The following is a 12,801-nucleotide window of genomic DNA, read 5'->3' on the forward strand; positions in this document are numbered from 1 at the left end:
CTATTGTAATTACAGGTTTTAATCATTATAAGGTACCAGTGCCCTTTTCATTTTCACTTACATATCTGCGATTGATGACTACACCACAATGCATACCTTACATTATAGTACACTGACAGACACAACAACCAAGTTTTAAACTGTGCATATGCATGGTGATTTTAGACGATGAGACAAACTCATTCGATTTCAGTTTCTCTTGTGTGTAACATAAATGATTGCTTCAAAGACGTCATTGAAAGAAATGACTCTGGAAATACTGTAATTCCATAAATACTATGTTGTGAAGAGGCTATGTTGTGAAGATGCTGGTGTTGTGAAGAGGCTGTGTTGTGAAGAGGCTATGTTGTGAAGAGGCTGTGTTGTGAAGAGGCTGTGTTGTGAAGAGGCCATGTTGTGAAGAGGCTGTGTTGTGAAGAGGCTGTGTTATGAAGAAGCTGTGTTGTGAAGAGGCTGTGTTATGAAGATGCTGTGTTGTGAAGATGCTGTGTTGTGAAGAGGCTGTGTTGTGAAGATGCTGGTGTTGTGAAGAGGCCATGTTGTGAAGAGGCTGTGTTATGAAGATGATGTGTTGTGAAGATGCTGGTGTTGTGAAGAGGCTATGTTGTGAAGAGGCTGTGTTGTGAAGAGGCCATGTTGTGAAGAGGCTGTGTTGTGAAGAGGCTGTGTTATGAAGATGCTGTGTTGTGAAGAGGCTGTGTTATGAAGATGCTGTGTTGTGAAGATGCTGTGTTGTGAAGATGCTGTGTTGTGAAGAGGCTGTGTTGTGAAGATGCTGTGTTGTGAAGAAGCTGTGTTATGAAGATGCTGTGTTGTGAAGAGGCTGTGTTGTGAAGAGGCTGTGTTATGAAGATGCTGTGTTGTGAAGAAGCTGTGTTATGAAGATGCTGTGTTGTGAAGAGGCTGTGTCAAGAGGCTGTGTTGTGAAGATGCTGTGTTGTGAAGAAGCTGTGTTATGAAGATGCTGTGTTGTGAAGAGGCTGTGTTGTGAAGAGGCTGTGTTATGAAGATGCTATGTTGTGAAGTGGCTGTGTTGTGAAGAGGCTGTGTTGTGAAGAGGCTGTGTTGTGAAGAGGCTGTGTTATGAAGATGCTGTGTTGTGAAGAAGCTGTGTTATGAAGATGCTGTGTTGTGAAGAGGCTGTGTGAAGAGGCTGTGTTGTGAAGATGCTGTGTTGTGAAGAAGCTGTGTTATGAAGATTCTGTGTTGTGAAGATTCTGTGTTGTGAAGAGGCTGTGTTGTGAAGAGCTTTGAGATCTCTGAGATGGCATGACATGATAAATGTAAGTTGTTGTCTGATGACTTTTAAAACTTAAGTAATATATATTCACAATATTAGCCAGATTAAACAAGATTAAACATAATCTGTTTCCTTGTGATAAGCGAGGCAATATGGCTGTTATGTGTATGTACACTTCTAGATTGTGTATTGAAAACCTGCTGTTTGAAGTTTTCTATGGTGCCTCACTGCCCCTTTTAAAAAAGATGCACCCCTTCCCTGAGGAATGTCTACACTGGCACATACCAACAGACAGACAGCTCTTTTTTTCTGGTAGTAATGTTATACAACAATGCTATACTACGTATTCTTGCAATGAAGGAAGTGCTGGGAATTATAAAGAGAAAGCATGAGTGTAGTGGTGTGTGTTGTTTACTTTGTGTGTAGGTGAACGCAGATCATTCTTCATGTGAGGGGGAGAGGGTTTGAGATCCCCCTGCACTCCCTCCTGCCTCCCTGCCAGGGACAAGGGAGGGGTCCAAACCACTGCTGGGAACAAGAGACCCCAAACTTCAACCTGGAGTACAAGAGAAGCTTTTTATTCTTTGATATTTACATTCGACGGGGAAGACAATTATTTAAACAATCCCACACAACACGGACGAAAGCTGTTTCTTTATTACATGACTTTATTTTTATAGCCCTGCCAACCACACACGTGCAATCCTCAAAATCAACATTCTGGAGTTTACAAAAATAAAACTTGCAGGTTCTCATCTGGCATAAAAAAAGCAATGAAATCAATATATTGGAAAATAGGATAAATTAATAAAAATCCACAATTTGTTCAAGCATGAAAAAAAATCATACCACTTAAAATGTACAAAACACATAAAAATGGACTGTTGTGTTTTAAATCGCCCTGAATTTGCTTTTTGTAATTGATTATTGTGGGTTTCATACCAAGATTAACCACACCTTATAGCAAGATTAACCACACCTTATAGCAAGATTAACCACACCTTATAGCAAGATTAACCACACCTTATAGCAAGATTAACCACACCTTATAGCAAGATTAACCACACCTTATAGCAAGATTAACCACACCTTATAGCAAGATTAACCACACCTTATAGCAAGATTAACCACACCTTATAGCAAGATTAACCACACCTTATAGCAAGATTAACCACACCTTATAGCAAGATTAACCACACCTTATAGCAATGAATGTGTACAGCATAATAACACACTGTATATTAAACAAATACAATGTGTTCCATTTCTCATCAGCAGGTGGCAGCACTAGTTAAACACTTCCATTAAGTGATGTGTACAGTGCGTGTACAAACAATTCACTATAAATGTGCATTCATTAAAAGTGAATTATTTTATTTTTTATTATTTTACAATGGGCAGGAAAAGGGAAATACAAAACAAATGGGTCAGCAGCACACAGATTCAGTGCCTTGTGTGTGTGTGTGTCTGTGTGTGTCTGTGTGTGTGTGTGTGTGTGTGTGTGTGTGTGTGTTTTGTGTCTGGCAGCCATCTTGGCTTGGGTGTTGGGCAAACAGTCTGGATTCAAGGTGACCACTGTTTTCACAGCCACCCACTGTTAAATGAGTTATTGGGGAAAAATGTGGAATGTTTAATTGGTTTAATTAAAAGGTGTGAAATGTGGCCAGGTGGTGATTGGATGATTAATGTTCAATTAACCAGCACAGTAAACGTATAAGCAGGTAACAAATAATATAGTTAGAAAGATCATTTTTGAAATGCGTTTTATACATTCATGGTACAGATCTGTTCAGCTCAATGTGAAATAAAAAAAAGATCATTAAAGAAAAAGGCAGTGTTCTTTTAACACTAGAACCACCAAGGCGGTCATTTTGACCCATTTTGGAATTTCAATTTAAATTGCTGAGTGTGTGTTTAAGATACAGAGCTGTGCTTTCCTGACTTTTCCTAAATATATGTACTAATTCCCCTGACAAAGAAAGAACACGTAGCTGCAAAAATTAGCAAGATAAAATACTGTCATACCTATTCCGACCAGGAGCGGTCAAATTGACCGATACATATAAAATATGTTATAACAATGAAATGTTGCGGTATTATTTGTGTTTATCAGTCATGACTTGCAGCCGTATTGAAGTTTGATTTTATCAGTCTGCATTCCTCAAGTGAGCTGTCTGTTGACATGTCTATTGTTTCAATGAGCCTCTGATAGCCCATCAATCAGCCTTGACAGCGCATGGTGCCAGGCTGTCTCTCTGAACTGGTTACTATACTGGTTACTGGGGTGTGCAGTGTGGAGTAGTGGTTAGGGCTCTGGACTCTTGACTGGAGTGTTGTGGGTTCAATCCCAGGTGGGGGACACTGCTGTTGTACCCTTGAGCAAGGTACTTTACCTAGATTGCTCCAGTAAAAACCCAACTGTATAAATGGGTAATTATATGGAAAAAATAATGTCATATCTGTATAATATGATATCTTGTAACAATTGTAAGTCGCCCTGGATAAGGGAGTCTGCTAAGAAATAAATAATAATAAGGACGGAAAATGCTGATGAAGAAGTAGCCAAATTGTGTTTTTTAAAGCAGCCAAAAACTGCGCTTACATTTAAGATTTAATATATATATTACAAATGCATAAATAAGTGCTACACATTTATTTAAAAACACAGTAATGTTATCTATGTAACTATGTATCTGCTTTGCTTGTTTTTTATTCTCACAATTTATACAGAAGCGCAGTTTTTTATTTATTTATCTGATGAGATCAAATGCGGTCAATCCAAAAAAACAAATATATTCAGAATGTCGTGTAAAATGACACTGTCAGCGGAGACATTCTTTAAAAATAAATTGAAAAACAATTGTAGTTGTACTGATACCGTTCTTAAATTGGTGACGAATGAAACAATAACAGCGTTTGTATGATTTGTAATTTTATTGGAGCTGCAGAAAAAACATGGGAGGGGAGGGGGGAGGGGGGAGGGGGGGGGGCGATGGGGACGTGATATATTATAAAGGACATCGTGGTGATTGAAGTTCTGCGCATGGGATGACCTCATAATCAAAAGGAATAGAAAAAGAACATGCACGATAAAAATAACTAAAACCACCAAAGACAGTATTTACCCGCAAGATGCTTTCAAAACTGGCAGCACTGACTGGGGGAGTAGCCTATAAAAGTCGCATGCGAGACGGATGCATTACCTATTAAATGTTACCTCAAGCTCAATGAATATTTCCTCTAAAACAGTATACATTTCTATATCTAAAATATGACTTGCCTTTATCTGTGACAGGAAACTCACAGCATAAATCAGATTTCACATATTCCCTCATAGCAACATATTATCCTTGTTGGGTGCATTCACACTTGGTTCGTTTGGGATGATTATTTCGATCTCAGTGTGCGGTTCATTTAGTTTTGGAAGCATATGCGACTGCTGCAAAAGAACGGAGTCCCTTTCACACTGTATACAGTAAAACAGGAATAGTCTGTTACAATATTACACTTAAACAGCACTGGCAATGGTTTTTGTTTTTTCAGTTGAATACCTGTATTAAAGCCTGATCAAAGCACTCCAATATTGCCCTGCACATTGACAGTGGTAAGCTTTTAAAAGAACAAAGGTGCAAGATGAAGAAAAGCAGAAGACGTTCAGATTGCGTGATAATGTTTATTAATCAGAGTGTTCCTGGAGATCCAGGAGATGCGATGGTGGAAGAGAGCTGCTGGGCATTCCTATGGGTTTCTCTGCAGGAGCTGCTTCAGCCTCTGGCTCTTCTTCTTTTTTTTATTCTCCTAACCACTATAGAGAAAAAATCAGTTAAGCCAAATAGATATTCAACATTTTTATATTTCTTTAATAGTCAAACACTAATAGAAATTAAATAGAACTGAATATATATATATATATATATATATATATATATATATATATATATATATATATATATATATATATATATATATATGTATTATAATGCAGTGAGCAGATTTGCTCTGGTTCACTGATAGGACTGATGTGACATTCTGTAAGATGGCCCAACTTACAGGGAGATGCTATTATTATTATTATTATTATTATTATTATTATTATTATTATTATTATTATTATTATTATTATTAATAAATGTTAACAGTTTGCTGAAATCAAATAGTATATTATGCAGTGCAGTACAGTATGTGGCAAAATTTGGGTGGCGGTCTCATTTTGCAACATATCTACTGTTAAAACAAATAAGCATGTCATTTACACCTTATGGAAAGGGTGGCTCCTTGTATGCATCTGCACTATAAAAGATGACAATGTTAATAAATTGCTTACCAGCACGAACTGCTTTTATACCGAACCCCACCGCCTTCACAACTGCCGAGATAACTAAAAAAAAGAGTCAGAGTTACCTAGATCTATGATGAATTAAGTTGCACCAATTTACTGCAGACCACTCCCCTTAGAGTGAATATTATAGATTCAATGACATTATTTATTTATTTATTTATTTTGTAAATCTTTCCTTATAAAATGATGAGGCAGAAGGGGACTGTTAGATATTAATTAGATGCATGATATCACAGAGAAATGACAGTAAAATTGATTAGGATAGTTCCTCTGAAGTTCAATATCAGGACTTGCATATTTTCTAGTTTGAATTATTATTGTAGATTCAATTATTAGTAATCAAAGTGCCCTGTAAACCAAATTTAATTTCTAAAAGTGAAATCAAATAAAGAGATCAATGGAATTTCAAAGAACTTCCATCCAATTATCCAATTTGATCAATATTCAATATTTGTTTCATGCTACTAGTATTGAAACTAATACAGGGTCCCAGCAATAGTTCTGTGTATCACTCAATACAAAATGCACTTAGAATTGAAATACTTACATCTTTTTTCAGCTGAAAATAAAATACAAACAAAATGATTAAATTTAATTTATAGTTGTAATTTCAGAATATGAATTAGTATAATACAGAATCCATAAAGTGTATTTACAATAAATCTCTTTCTCAAACTCGTTAGATATCTGAGCTGTATTTGTACTACTTTTTTTACAGTTTAACGTAACATTTTAGTAGCGAATCTACATTGCCACAGATATGGCTCTGAATCCTTCCCTTTCTTGGTAACTCACCCAAATCTTTGCTCTCCTCATTCAGGTCTGCATCCAAATCAGTCTGGGCCGCTGTAAGATAAATCATTGTAATGCACTTCACTAAATCTGTAAGTTCTTCAACAATGAATCACATTTTATAAAGTAGTGTAACTGGTTTCAGAAAAAAAGGGGTTCGAATGAAATTGACAAACTTACCAAGCTCCCTCTTAACCTCCAACATCGCATCCACAAGCTCGTTCTCATCTTCAGATCCATCCTGGATGTTTCTGGTATCTATAAAGCGTTGCAGTGTACAAGGAAGAATCTTAGTTTATCTAGACGTGAATTTCAACATAGAGCTGAAGGGAGGTTGCACAGTGGCAGCGTTTCTCGAGATAAATATGTTTTGGCTACTCATCCAAACCATGATAAATATTGCAAATGGGCTGAATGAAAGCTGTATAGCAGTTACTATTGTAAGGTTGATTAAGTGAAGGGATACTGGGTGTCTACTGGAGTGTTACTGGCTACTGGCTGTGTAAAACACCCTGGTAGCTGTGAAACCCTGCCCTATGGATGTTTCTTGCCTCTAAAGTAAGTAGACTGAACCATGAACAGGGATAGGTCAACACAACATAAGGTGAAGTCTCCAGTTCTTCCAGTGGTTACATGATCTATTTATTTTTTGTTTTATATAATGCAGTTCAATAAGGACATTCAATGAACGGTTTGAAATGTCGAGTTTGCCCGTGCCGAGCAACAGGTACAAACAAACATTTGTAATGAGTATAGCCAATAGGGCAGTGAGGACTGTCAGTCTCAAGTCTAGAGACAGAAAACCAATCCAGGGGTAAAGGAGGAGGGACCATCAGAACAGCACTCTTTGAGCTACAGGTCAGTCCTCCATTACAGTTTCGGAGGACAGGGGAGCAGAGCTGCCGTCAGTGAATTTCTATTGCTCTGTGTCATTGTAGCTATAACTTGTTGTAATCTTAACTTGTTGTATCCTACCTTAAATTGTATTTTAGTGGTATTATTTGCACTGACTGTAAACTACAGTGTATTTAAATATTAAGCTTACAATGTAACCCTTTACTGCCCAGAAGCACCTGTAAGTCGCCTTGGATAAAGGTGTCCACCAGATAAATAAATAAATAAATAAATGAAATCGGCAAACTTACCAAGCTCTCTCTTATCCTCCAGCATCGTGTCCACAAGCTTGTCCTCATCTTCCGATCCATCCTCGATGCTTCTTGCATCTGAAAAGGATTACAATGTATAAAGGAGAATATGAGTTTATCTAGAAGTGAATTTCAACACAGAGCTGAAGCGAGGTTGCACAGTGAAGACGGTTCTCTGTTGGCTAACTGCTTTCTATAATACAGCATACTAGTCAACAGTCCAAACCATGACAAATGTAGCAAATGTTTTTCAATTCAATCTCCTTTGCTTGTTATATTTAAACCAAAATAATCTAATTCTTTTCAAGGAGACGTTTTTGTGTTATTATTTATTCATCAGAGATACATTGAATATCACTTTCCAAGTGATACCAAGGTTTAGACCCATAGCAATAGAACGAAACACACAGACAAGACAGTGAGACACCAAATGCAAGTCCTCAAGAAGGCATTACCTGAAGCGATGAGCAGAACAGCGGCAGACAGGACCAGTATGTAGAGAGTCTTCATTGTGGCTGTTAGCAGAAGGTTCAGTATTATTACCCTTGCACTGCTGGGTATTTATCTTGTTCTCCATTCAAATCCATCTGCGTCACACTGGTATTGTTTCAGTAGTTGCCCATTTGTTTGATCAGATCACCACAGGTGAAATTCTTGTAGGCTGGATCGGCTCCTCAGCAAGTGATGAATGAGCCTCATCATATCAAATTGTATAGCCAAATAAGCAGTACCATCACATAGTCAAAGAAATAGGCTTTATAGTTTGGCTCCTGGCCTTGCATAAAGAAGGCAAAACTATCCTGCAGAATGCCTCTAGAACTCGCATTTGAAAGTCCAAAAATCAACCAATATGTTATTATTTTCTGCTAAGAAGAAATAACATTTTTAAATCAACACAAAACTCTTACAGAGTAATGTGCTATCTTCTTGTCATTTTAACAATTAGTTTGTGAATGATTTGAGTGAGATTGTGTGGGGATGATAACAATGCTCATTACGTGTTCTAATTCTGCAAATTTTCCACATAATGCCTGTTGATGCATTTCTTTCTTTAATTTTCTCCAGCACTCTGCTGCTAGCCAATCCACTCTTCTGCTCAGTCATGGTGCACCCTTTGTTGTAATCCCACCACACTTAGTTTCTTCCAAGGTAATGCTGCCCTTTCCATGGCTTCTTGAAGTTCAAAAAGTCCTTTCCTTTCGTTCAGACATAGCTTCTTTAAATGCGCTGCTTTGTACATAGTATCATAGTGACGTTGTATGGTGGTATAATCTTTCATAACTGCAACTGCTGCACAGCAAATCTGACATGTTTGCCTTGTCGTCAGAATTATTCAGTGAAAATATAATCATCTGGCTAACGATTTTGGAATCTTCTGTGTTCCGCCTCCACCTTTCACTTCCATGACGTCTCCAATATTCCGTGACTACTCGGATATATTGTGAAAAGTGTTCAATTTAAATCAAGGGAAGTAATGTTGAAACTTTACAATGCATTAGTAAGACCTCATCTAGAATATTGTGTTCAGTTCTGGTCACCTCGTTACAAAAAGGATATTGCTGTTCTAGAAAGAGTGCAAAGAAGAGCAACCAGAATTATCCCGGGTTTAAAAGGCATGTCGTATGCAGACAGGCTAAAATAATTGAATCTATTCAGTCTTGAACAAAGAAGACTACGCGTGATCAGATTTAAGCATTCAAAATTCTAAAAGATATTGACAATGTCGACCCCGGAGACTTTTTCAACCTGAAAAAAGAAACAAGGACCAGGGGTCACAAATGAAGATTAGATAAAGGGGCATTCAGAACAGAAAATAAGAGCCACTTTTTTACACAGAGAATTGTGAGGGTCTGGAACCAACTCTCCAGTAATGTTATTGAAGCTGACACCCTGGGATCCTTCAAGAAGCTGCTTGATGAGATTCTGTGATCAATAAACTACTAACAGCCAAACGTGCAAGATGGGCCGAATGGCCTCCTCTCATTTGTAAACTTTCTTATGTTCTTATGTTCGTAAATGAGGCTCTTAATCTAAAGTGTTACCAGACCCTGCAGCACTTTGGAGATCTCTCATCTGGCCCAACCTTGTCTGGGTTCTAAGATCCGCTCCTAGTTACACTGCAAGATGTATCGCCTGCTTGTTGGAAGGCAGAGGCGTACTGTTTCATGTGTCAATGCTGTTGCTGCAGTGCTCTGGCAACCAAATATCTCTGTTTACATACGCACACAGGAATACTGGAACACCTTCATTGTCTTTTTTTAATTTTCTGGAAAGTTTAAACTTTCTCTTCTTGTTAAATATCTACCTTCTATTCAAATTTCCCCAAGAGCACAAGTTGTCTCATAAATGAAGTTGCGTGTGAATTACCAATAAGACCAAAGATTTTCATTATTATCCAAGTGATAGATATAACAGGTGGTTAGTTACCCAGCTGCCAAAATCAGCAACATTTTAATAAGTAAAGCCGACACCACACAGGAGAGTTTTGCATTTATTACGGAGGTCAAGAGCACACATACACCCAGCACACCTCACAATGAAGGACCAAAAATATTGTTCCATTTCAGTGACCTTTATTAAGAAACAATTTAGCAGCACACCAGTAATATCATAAAGGCAGCACTGGTTTCAATGAGGAGTCAGTTTACAAGATTGCGTTATACTGCAAAAATGACTATTAAAACAAAACTGCATTTGGAAGTTGGATCAAAAAATGGAGATTTACTATTATATATTTACAAGTGTTAATTTAAGAGTGAGATAGAGTTGAGTTTTGTATTATCTATGTACAGGGGTCAAATTCTCAACAAAAAAGTGCAGGTACTCATCTGCGTAGCCAGGTGTAAACATTTAAAAAAAGGAGACAATCTGAGTGCCAATGAATAAATATTTCTAAAATGTATAGATATTGGTGCACAATACATTTGTGAATACAAAATAAGCCTTAAAATATAACTGATAATATATAACCAATTCACCAAAGCTGAAAATACTGAAAGCTTTGTACCCTCTGCGTGTATCACTCAGCCATGTACTGTAATATAACACTTAAACCTTAAGTGACACTGTATTGAGAACTATTACACTGTGCAGTAACTGCTGTATAGAGAGAATCTGATTTCAAGATATTCTAAAATAGGGGTGTTATTATATAAAATAAACTGTGCTATAAAAAAGTCATAGAAAAAGGTCTAAGTCAAGCAATGCACAATCTGGTCTGAAATACACGTCTCATCTTTAATGTAACAAACACTACTCTAAAAAATAGAACATATATCTGTCATTTCTTTTTTTTACTTATTAAAAGTGTATATATATATATTATTGTTTTTGAAATGAATAAAAACATAATTTAAAACAAAAAAACATTTTTTAACTGAAAAGAGCAATGCTTAATGTCTTACATTAGTAAATCCTTATAACCTCCATTATAAATAAAGTTTCACCATGAAGCATGTCAAAATATTGCACAGCATTCTCTATTCTCGGTACAGCTTTTAGTAAAATAATTGTTCTGAGCAGAATGAAACCTCTACATACGTTACTGAGTTTTTTTTTAATGTTACTCCCATGAAGATAAAAACTCAAGTCATGCTTGTGTCCACGCTGGCTACGTAAAGTTCTGTTGTGCTAAACTCTTTATAAATCCAGCTGGTTTATGATTCAGAAGTTGACTGAACATTCCGCGAGAGAAAAAATAAATGGCAGTTAGTAATTCATCATACGATACTGGTCTAGCTGGAACTTTTTCTTTACGAGTCTGAAATATATACAAACATATTTGCGTTTGTATATCTGAAAGCATTCGATGACTGCCAATCTTCATTTCACTTCGTCAACCGAATGTACAGTATGTGTAACACTGACATCATTTAATCACATGTCCTCTTGTTCAGCCCTTTCTGGAATAAATTAATGGTAATTAATCTTGACAGCAACACAACAGAACAGCACACAGAATATATACTTGTAATAAGTAAAAAAAAAAAAAGAAATGACAGATATATGTTCTATTTTTTAGAGTAGTGCTTGTTACATTAAAGAAGAGATGTGTATTTCAGACCAGATTGTGCATTGCTTGACTTAAACCTTTATCTATGACTTTTTTTATAGCACAGTTTATTTTATATAATAACACCCCTATTGTAGAATATCTAATATTTAAGCGTTATATTACAGTACATGGCTGAGTGATACACGCAGAGGGTACAAAGCTTTCAGTATTTTCAGCTTTGGTGAATTGGTTATATGCTATCAGTTATTTTTTAAGGCTTATTTTGTATTCACAAATGTATTGTGCACCAATATCTATACATTTTAGAAATATTTATTCATTGGCACTCAGATTTTCTCCTTTTTTTAAATGTTTACACCTGGCTACACAGATGAGTACCTGCACTTTTTTGTTGAGAATTTCACCCCTGTACATAGATAATACAAAACTCAACTCTATCTCACTCTTAAATTAACACTTGTAAATATATAATAGTAAACCTCCATTTTTTGATCCAACATCCAAATGCAGTTTTGTTTTTTAATGGTCATTTTTGCAGTATAACGCAATCTTGTAAACTGACTCCTCATTGAAACCAGTGCTGCCTTTATGATATTACTGGTGTGCTGCTAAATTGTTTCTTAATAAAGGTCACTGGAATGGAACAATATTTTTGGTCCTTCATTGTGAGGTGTGCTGGGTGTATGTGTGCTCTTGACCTCCGTAATAAATGCAAAACTCCCCTGTGTGGTGTCGGCTTTACTTATTAAAATGTTGCTGATTTTGGCAGCCGGGTAACTAACCACCTGTTATATCTATCAGTTGGATAATAATGAAAAGCTTTGGTCTTATTGCTAATTCACACGCAACTTCATTTATGAGACAACTTGTGTTCTTGGGGAAATTACACTATGTAACACAATTTTTGTTCCTGGGTAGTAAGTGTTATTTCCTAATTGCTTATGACTCAAAAGTATAGAAAATGGCTATTATTCCCCACAAACTTTGCTTTTGTGACCAGGAGTGATATTTTGAAATTTACCTATTTCCAATGAGAAAACGGGCGGATTTGTGTCTTTTCGTTCACATAAAGTCAGAAAAAAACAACATATGAATCCAAATTAACATGTATTTATACTAAAGTAATAAAAAAAATGACTACAAAAGATTTAGAAGTGAGTAGTTTTTCGAGATTTACGATTATACTGTAAATCACTTTCACGAATCAGCCCCCAAATGTAATCTCCCATCATGTTCTCGTTATACTGTCCTTCATTGACAGCTCATCCAG

General features: G+C 36.5%; 1 long non-coding RNA gene across 1 annotated transcript; it reads right to left on the minus strand.

Moving 5' to 3' along the window:
- Positions 1 to 6,557: 6,557 nt before the first annotated feature.
- LOC117965158 (uncharacterized) lies at positions 6,558 to 8,260 on the minus strand. The gene is made up of 3 exons (XR_004661313.2): positions 7,972 to 8,260; positions 7,517 to 7,594; positions 6,558 to 6,629 (listed from the first exon to the last, which is right to left on the minus strand). It is a non-coding gene; the product is annotated as an uncharacterized LOC117965158 (long non-coding RNA).
- Between the last annotated feature and the right edge of the window lie 4,541 nt (positions 8,261 to 12,801).

Source organism: Acipenser ruthenus, chromosome 32, assembly GCF_902713425.1.
Source record: "Acipenser ruthenus chromosome 32, fAciRut3.2 maternal haplotype, whole genome shotgun sequence".
NCBI classification, from domain to species: Eukaryota; Metazoa; Chordata; class Actinopteri; order Acipenseriformes; family Acipenseridae; genus Acipenser; species Acipenser ruthenus.